Consider the following 6481-nt stretch of genomic DNA (forward strand, 5'->3'; position numbering starts at 1 on the left):
CAAAACATCATTTTCTGGTTCTCAAGACTGACGAGATATAGCCTGATACATAACTTGGTTAACTGACGGGATGACGTGCATTTATCTTTACCTTTGTATCCCTGTGTATCTTTAAACACAGCAAGCAAAGAATATGATGATGGCTGCGTGTGGTGTGTGTGAAGCAAGGAATTCACAGCTCTTATTTAGAGAGACAAAGCACAAAGAAAAAGCACGCAAAGCAGACGCAAGGCATGCCAGCTCATAATGCTAGCAAAGCTACATCCATATTCCTTCTACTCGAGGCACATGTCTGCAGCCAACTTCCAGTTTCTACCTCCCCGATCTATTTTGCTTCTGTAGGCTTCTGCCAGCACCACAATTTATCAAGGTACCAACCTGAATCATTTTGTATACATATCTGCAGATTAGTTAATCCCTTCTCCAAATATGTACGAGTCATTAATTCTTTTACAAGGAATGATGTTAACTTGTTCAAATGTGTAGGAAAGGAAGGAATTTTTCACATGGAGCTGCTGCCCTTGTCGCTAAGCAAGAACTAGATCATAGCCAAAAAGGAAGATTGGTCCGATTCGTCATGCCTCCAGAGGTAATCCGTGACTCATCTTGATCTTCAGTGATTAATGCTGCAGTTTGTGTTCTACTTCGGTTTCTTTAGCTACTGAGCATAACTTGGATCTTGATTTTTTAGTGATGGTACAGTCAAGAATATAAATGCACTTAATTGTTTACACACTCGATTGGTGATTATGCAGTTATCACTCACTTCCATGCTTTTATATGCACCACTTGGTCCTTGCTTTATTTTGTATTAATAAGTTATGTCTTAATTGATTTACGGTTTTTCATAGTTATGATGCACATTGTAGTTTGAAATTAAAGAGTTTCAGCAAGAAAGCTAAAAATGGCGAACCTCATTTGGTGTTATTATTGTTGAACACTGCAGAAGATAGAGATCGAGCCAAAAAACATCGATGCTGCAGCAGGAGAGATACTTGGTGTTTTGGAGGACACAAGCAAAGGAAATCTGATCTACTTCAAGGGCTGGGATGGATTTGGAGCATCGGCTATTCTCAATCTGGTAGCTCAACGCCTGAAATCATCAACAAGACAGAACAAGTTTGATAAGGTTATCCATGTGGATTGCTCGGTATGGAAAAACATGAGAGCTCTGCAAAAGGCAATTGCGGAGGAGTTGGAGCTTCCGCATTCAGTAATGGCCATCTTTGATCGGTGTGAGGAGGACGACGACTTCAGTGGGATAGATGAAGGCTCCAAAGGGGTGATAGCAGATATCAGAAGGGAAATATTCAGAAAACTTGTTAACAGTATATTTGTGGTAGTTTTTCACAACGGGAGCAGAAGGTACATTGATTTGTATGATTGCGGTGTCCCAATAACAACATTTTTGAGTAACATGATGTTGTGGACCTGGCACGGGAGGTTTCGGGTCGATCTCGATCGAATACTAGAAGATGGGGAACAGGGAAAGATGAAGAGTCAGACAGATGTTCTCTTATATGCTTCTCCGCAACTTGAAGATGAGGAAATACGAGATCTACTGCATGAAGAGGCTTTGGAGGTTGCCAGGTGTGCGGGCATTGTTAAGCCCGATGATATAAGCCACAAGATAGTCATGGAGTGCCTCATATACATGACAAAAATTGCTACGGACTTGAAGACACATGCACCAAACTATTGGATCTGTGATGGTATTATACAGGGCCAAGACAATGCATCAGCATGGGATATTGGCAATTCTCTGCACAGAAACATGTGCTTGGATGTTGAGCTAAATATAATGAGGAAACAGCTCCCATGCTACAGGTGTCGGGTGATTTACTTGTTAACCGCTAGAATTTCACCACCCACAAACAACTCCTTAAGGATAAGACTCATGTGCTGCCTCCTCAGGTGACATCATTCTTCCTTTTTGCACATGAACCACCAACAAATAGAACATCAATATTGCCAGTTGGCATCTTCCAACATGCACGAAGCAGCAAGCTGCGTGTGTTACATCTGTTTCATTGCACCTTCAGCTTTGCATCTCCTCCCTTCGTTCATTGTGTCCAACTAAGATTGCTCCATCTGGACCATTGCACAAATATCACAGACGATGAGGAGCATCCAAGCCACAATGAGAACATACCATGTTTCCAGAAGTTATGGGTGCTGGTTTTGAGGTATACAGATTGGTATTGGCTTCTATCGGAAAAGATGATGAGTTTAATGACTAACCTCAGGGAGTTGAATGTGGAGGGAGTCAAGCATTGGAGCATAAGTGATTTGTGTGGTGATATTCCTAGCCTTGTCGTACTTCGAGTAACAACCAACTCAGTCACAATTCATTCACAAGACATCATCAAAAATAGTGATGCATCAGTCCTCAACTTGTCCATGGCAAGTCTCCTGAAGACAGTCATCCTTGAGAGTTGTGCTGAATTGGAACAAGTCACTCCTTTCATGTTACACCCATTGCTTGACTCATTTAGCTTCATCAACAATGGTGCTACTGCTGCCAAGATATCTTGTATCTCCTTTCGGGGTTGTTCTCAGTTGAAGAATATACTTCTCAGAGGAAATTTGGGGCGCCTGGGGGAGCTGGACCTCTCGGACACGGCAGTGAAAACCCTTGACCTCACAGAAGTGGAAGCACCAAACCTCAAGCGTCTCATGATGTTGGGCTGTGAGAACCTCTGTGCAATATTATGGCCATCGAAAGATAAAAGGACATGGGTTTTGGAGAAGTTGCACATCAGCACCGTCCAATCTGCATCAAATAGCCAGAATGATTGGCAAGAGATGACCAAGGAGGCTAGTGTTGCTGCAGGATCATCATCCATCCTTGCTTTTGGGGCTTCACCACAAGGCATCGGTCGAACTGCATCTTTTGAGTTTAAGTGGTACATTTCTGTAGTGGACCCAAGGCTCATGTGGTCGCTTCTTCCCTTTCAACAATATATTGAGAGAAACTATGTATACATGGAGATTGATTCATCTTCTGCATGTGGAGTTTCTGTTGGTGATCGCGAAGTTCCTCAAGGCATCGGGAGCCAGCGGCAGACTGATCAATACTTATATGCAAGAGATGTCTTTCAAGATCACCCGCAAGCTGTCAGTGCTATTGAAGGTGTGATCGACTGGATGTGGCCTTGCCCACGTACTCCTACTCCATATCCTCAATCCTGGTACTTTCACATGCAAGATGAAGAGAAGATGGAGAGAGGATCGTTACAGCAACAACACAACACTCAGAGGATTAGAACCAGTGTTGCCTTAGCCCCTGTTTGATGTGTGATAATGCAGGTATGTTGTATGTGCATGATAGCTCGTCCACCACTTGCATTCCATGCTCACAAGGTGCAGAATGGCGCTGCCTTCAATGGTGCCGTGTTGAGAGGTGCCCCAAACTATGCTCTGTCTTCGCTACTTCCCAACAAAGTGATGACCAGACCGTCTTTTGGTCTATGTCTACATTCTGGGCATCCCAGCTCCCTATGGCGTGCTACATCTGGAACTGGAGTACAACATCCCAACCAAGCGGAAGATACTTCAAAAACCTAATATTGTTGCACCTGGACTATTACCCCAGGCTCATACATGTACTTCCCTTGTCTGAGCATAGACACCCTGCCTAGCCTGTAGACGCTTGAGATCGTTTGCTGCGATGATCTGAAAGAAGTCTTCCCTTTGGACCCTAAGCGCCAACTGAAGAAGGAGATTATAAGATTTCCCAACCTAAGAAGGATCCACCTATACCAGCTCTACACTCTAATGTGTAATGTCAAGACACACCAATGTGTCTAATTTGGGCACACTGTACTAAACAATACAATGAATATGGCTGTCATCTTGGCCGTTTGACTTGAAAGCCATGAATGTTCATACACGATAGCCTGTTTTGTGAAGGAATTTTTTACAGATTAGTTATATTGAAAGTTTGGTATTTTGCACCCTGAGATTTGTACTTGCTTCACAAAAATCACCCATTTTTGACACTTAGAAATAAAATTTGTTTCTTTTACAAAAAAGTAGGAAACTCTATTTCGCAACATTGTTTCTAATGTCAAGATGCACCTATCTGTCCAATTTGGGTACATTTTAATAAACTATGGAATGAATATGACCATCACCTTGGTCCTTTAACTTGAAAGCCATGAATGTTCATACACGATAGCCTGTTTTGTGAATGATTTTTATTTAAAATTTATTATATTGAAGGTTTGGTATTTTTTTTTCTCGCAACTAGTACACATAAAAGGACTCCATGCGAAAGGATTGCATTTTTTAAACTTGTATTCTTTTTCTTTCATTTTTTCCAACACGTGGTCAAATTTTCAACATGGCTATTCATCACAAGGGGTTGAATCTCACAAAACTCTAAGTGGTTCTCCCATATAATGACTAATTGTGTATCTAGAAATATTTTTTGCTATTTTTTATGACTGAGATATCACACACTTAAAGTTCAATTTTGAATTACTTTCGGGAAATTGACATAAAGTCATTTAAATATGCGAAAGTAGCTAGAAAACTAGAAAATCCATAAAACTTGGGAATTGTGCATTAAATATGGTCTACTTACTGTGATAATTATGGTGGTGCCATTTTGCACCCTCATTTTTGTAGTTGCTTCACAAAAAAACACCCAGTTTTGACACTTAGAAAATGAAAATTGATTTTTTTGCACAAAAAAGGAAACTCTATTTAGCAACATTGTTTGTAATGTTAAGATGCACCTTTGTGTCTAATTTGGGAACATTATAATAAACGCATGTTGGGGTGGCTGCCGGAACCCCCCTCGTGTGGCTTCCCGGCCAAGAGGTCATCCGGTGGCCCCGGCGGTCTACGGCGTTGACAGGCACCGAGAGAGGGTAGGGCACGGTGAATACCTGCTTCTACGTGTTACTACAGGTCAGTGCAAGGCATCAGACCAATCTGAGGCCATCCTGTCGGGGATATACCCCGTGGCGTAACCCGGCCGAAAGTATAACCCGGCCGGACTGGACGACTCACTAAGTGACCCACCCGAGCCTGGAGTCTCATGGGTGACCCGGCGTGTGGGTCAGAGGAACGACAAAACCCGGTGGCCCAGAAGGCGGTTTACGGAAGGCCGGTTCATGTTATGGTGGGCCGGTTTATGAGGAAAGCACAAGGAATATTCTCCTACAAAGGAAGCAAGACTAGGACTCCACTTGTAATAGTGTAATCCTAATCCAACTAGGACTAGTCATGTAAACCGCCCCTCCAACATATATAAGGAGGGGAAGGGCTCCCCAAAGAGGGAGGAGGACAAGAAACAATATCTAGGGCTAGACACAAAGGGAGAGCCGGCTTACTGCGGCGACTCTCTCATGATCATAATGAGACCTAGCCACAAACAGCATGTAGGGTTATACCGGATGATATTTCCCGGGGCTCGAAGCTGTCTAAACCCTTGTCTTGTGTCGCGTCTCTCGATTCCGATCAACCCCTCTCAAGCTACTACATAGATGCGCTGGCCTTATGACTAAGTCCTTTTCACGAGGACATCTGCCGTGACGATTCCACGACAGTTGGCGCCCACCGTGGGGCTCGCGCACGGTGGTGTTGAGTTCTTAAAGGGAAATTTTTAAGGGATCGAGAAGTTTGCAATTCATCGGATGAAGAGGATTTAAGAAATTAGGGTTACGGTCTGTCCGCTGCCGCCGTCACACGATTTATTTAGCCAGTTTTCGAGAAGGTTATGGCCGACCGGATCAAGCAAGAGTCGGCACGGAAGAATCAACGACAACTCTAAAATTCTTCAATGGAGATCGGAGAAAAGTTTGTTTGTGCCGCCACGAACGATCTTTCAGTTTTTGTTCGATCTGCATTGGCTGTCAAAAGCGTGCTAGCAATCTACAGATGATTCTACCCGCATGTAATTGCCAATGAGAGTAGCCGATAGGGAGTCGAACAGGCGACTTGGAGCTGCTGACCTCGTCGCGCAAGTTGAAAAGCAGGCGTTTGGATCGGTTGTTGCGGTTTTGATCTGATTTGCAAAAAAAGTGTGTATGTGTGGGGGGGGGGAACCGTTAGTGGTCCGCTGCTGGCTCGTCCCTCTGCCCCGCTCCGCGAGGACTTCTCGTCGATCCGACAATCCGGCTGCTGCTGCTGCTATTAGCAATAGTTTGGCTCTCACATGTCCACAAACATATGATATTGTTTTAAAGGTGTGAGGCCACACCGAATTGAGCAAACCATGGCAAGCACGGTGCAGGCCATGAGAGAAAAGATCAAACCGGCACACTACGCTATATTCATTGCACACCATTGGCATCTTGCGACGCAGCTGCTGGCGCGTCTTGCCGCCTCTGCATGGCCGCGTTGACCCGGCCACAGCCGTGTTTCTCCGGCCCGCCTTGCGGGCCCGCCTCGTCCCTGAGCTGCTGCAGCTTGTGCCGCCTTCGAGCCCTCATCGAGCCGCCCTCGGCAGCTGCCGCGGCGCATCTCTGCT

At 44.5% G+C, this 6481-nt stretch overlaps 1 pseudogene; it reads left to right on the forward strand.

The window, feature by feature from the left end:
- Positions 1-236: 236 nt before the first annotated feature.
- On the forward strand, positions 237-3810 carry LOC119345929 (annotated as a pseudogene).
- Positions 3811-6481: the final 2671 nt, after the last annotated feature.

The sequence above is a fragment of the Triticum dicoccoides genome, unplaced genomic scaffold (assembly GCF_002162155.2).
Source record: "Triticum dicoccoides isolate Atlit2015 ecotype Zavitan unplaced genomic scaffold, WEW_v2.0 scaffold34336, whole genome shotgun sequence".
NCBI classification, from domain to species: Eukaryota; Viridiplantae; Streptophyta; class Magnoliopsida; order Poales; family Poaceae; genus Triticum; species Triticum dicoccoides.